The following is a 2,722-nucleotide window of genomic DNA, read 5'->3' as shown; positions in this document are numbered from 1 at the left end:
CGTACGTCTTTAGATCAGCCCAGCTTCCAATGGTACCACAATCTAAGAAAATTAAGAACAACAACAACAAAAAGCCATATATAAATGTATGTTTTATGAGCAAACCAATGAAAGAAAGAAACAAACTTAAGAGTAATGTGAACATTTTGGGGGGCTGGGGATGTGGCTCAAGCGGTAGTGCGCTCGCCTGGCATGCGCGGAGCACTGGGTTCAATCCTCAGCACCACATAAAAATAAAGATGTGTGTCCACCGAAAACTGAAAAATGAATATTAAAAAATTCTCTCTCTCTCTCTCTCTCAAAAAGAGTAATGTGAACATTTTAAAGCATAAATGTATCTGTCTTTTATATACCTTTAGTTTGTTCAATACTATGCTTTAACAATTAGAAGCAATGGCTCTCAATTCAGAGCATTACCTTAAAGAAAGAGGACTTATACCAAGAACTGTGAAAAGTCTTAAGGTTTTATTCTACTTGCAAGCTAAAAAGTTAACCTGCCAGATTTGCTGGTAAATGGATGGAAATGGAAACTATCATGCCAAGTAAAATAAGCCAATCCCAAAAAAAACAAAGGCCAAATATTCTCTCTGATATGTGGATGCTAAAACACAATGAGGGTGGGGAGTGGAAGTTCACCAGATTGGAAGGGGACAGGGTTGGGGGGAGTGAGGGGAAGGGAATGGGAAAGACAGTACAATGAATCATACATAAGTATCTTATGTCCATATATAAATACACAACCAGTGTAATTCCACTGTGGGGAGCCACTCTGAATGATTCACATCTTCCATCTTGGAGCGGAGAGGCTTTGACCGTCACTATATCTCATAGTGACTTGGACATTGCCCGGGTCCAGAAAGTTTGAGGACATGATTTCAGATGTCGCCCTATAGCCCTTGGGTCAAACTATACTCAAATGCCCCTTGTAACTCCGCCCCTTAACTTTTTAGATGGAACTTTCTAAGAATGAGGGTCCTCCCAATAAAAGCCCATTTCTAAACATGCTTGCTCTCTCTCGCCAGCCTCTTGTGACTATCCCTCGCTCTTCCATTTGGGGAGCTTGAGGCTGAGAGCGGAGGAACCATCCTGAAGCTTGTTTAAAGGTAAAGTGTGTGTGTGTGTTTTATTTGGTGTCCCTAGAAATTCACACGAGCAACCTTAAGTTCAGCTGCCCTCGCGGGTGGAGAGCTGCACTCCACATAATGTACAGCCACAAAAATGGGAAGTTATACTCCATGTATGTATGATATGTCAAAATATATTCTACTGTCAGGTATAACTAAAAAGAATAAAAAATATTTAAAAACATATTTTTAAGAAAGCTAACCTTCCACTGTTTCATGGATAACTAGATCCAAAACTCAGAGACAAAGGCAATTTTTTTAAGATTGATGTGTTTTTTTAATACCTTTATTTTATTTATTTATATGTGGTGCTGAAGATTGAACCCAGCACCTTGCACATGCTAGGTGAGCGCTCTACCCCTGAGCCCCAGGCCCAGCCCCCAAAGGCAATTTTTTTTTACTCACAACAATAGCAGTTACATCTAGAGTATCATTGTTTTCTTGTGCCAGGTCCCATAGGGTAATGAATTATAGTATTGGAAAGGAACTAGAGTATAGGAAACCAGTCTTTTATAAGCAATTCTGCTTTCTACTCTGGAGGGAAATACTATATCTTACAAAGCTACTTGTCATACAAATATCCTTGAAAAGATAGTCCAGGAATAGGACCTGAATATATGCAATTCCAACAAGGGCACAGGTGATGCTGATGATGCTGGTCTAAGAATATCACTGCACTAAGGGAAGGAAGACCATTCTGGAAAACAAATACAATATAAAAACACTATACAACGGAAACCAGCCTTAAGGAGAACTTCAGTAAATTCAGTGTGCTAAAATTTATGATATATGTTTTTGAGATGATTGGGAAGAAAAAAAAAATTCTTGCAAATCTAGTAGCATAAAATTGAATTTCAATGTACTCTAAATTTGTCTTTTCTGATTACATTAAGGCTTAACACATTTAAGCCATGTTTCTACCTCTGTGAAATGCTTGTGTCTTTCCTCATTTTTCAATTAGAGATTCCTTTTCTTTTTCTCGCTTGTTGGTAGGATTTCTTTCTTTCTTCTTTTCCTTTCCTTTCCTTTTTCTTTTTGTAACCAGGGGAAAGTGCAAGTGCAGTCCTTCACTATCACAAATTATGCAGCCAAGTTTCCCACATTTGGGGAAATCCCAGGGCTCAGCACATCTGGTAGTGCAGTGAAAAAGTCTTACCCTGTGAGGACCATCTTCATAATCATGATGTCTTCTCTGCTAGGTGAACATGAATTTCTTTTCTAGATCAATTCTTTATCAGTAAGATATGTTTTTTCCCACCTTGTGAATTGGCTTTTCCCCTTCTTCAGGTAATATTTGATACATGCAAATTATTATTTCAATATAGTCATATTTATCAAACTTTTCATTTAGTTAGTAGTTTTTGTTTCTTATTCAAGAAATCCTTGGGGCTGGGGTTGTAGCTCAGTGGTAGCTTAGCACATGTGAGCCATTGGGTTCGATCCTCAACTCCACATAAAAATAAATAAAGGTATTATATGGGGCTGTGGCTTTGGCTCAGCAGTAGCACATTTGCCTGGCATGTGTGAGGCATTGGGTTCAATACTCAGCATGGCATATAAATAAATGAAATAAAGGTCTATCAACAACTAAAAGAGTA

General features: G+C 38.3%; 1 non-coding gene across 1 annotated transcript; it reads right to left on the bottom strand.

Annotated features, from left to right (window-relative positions):
- Window positions 1–2,166: 2,166 nt before the first annotated feature.
- On the bottom strand, window positions 2,167–2,331 carry LOC124105475 (U1 spliceosomal RNA). The gene has a single exon (XR_006855737.2). It is a non-coding gene; the product is annotated as a U1 spliceosomal RNA (small nuclear RNA).
- Window positions 2,332–2,722: the final 391 nt, after the last annotated feature.

This window comes from Marmota monax, unplaced genomic scaffold (assembly GCF_021218885.2).
Source record: "Marmota monax isolate L192 unplaced genomic scaffold, Marmota_monax_Labrador192_F-V1.1 WCK01_AAM20220418_F8-fsc00070, whole genome shotgun sequence".
NCBI classification, from domain to species: domain Eukaryota; kingdom Metazoa; phylum Chordata; class Mammalia; order Rodentia; family Sciuridae; genus Marmota; species Marmota monax.
The sequence above is the reverse complement of the archived record's forward strand: the minus strand, read 5'-3'. Positions and strand labels throughout refer to the sequence as shown.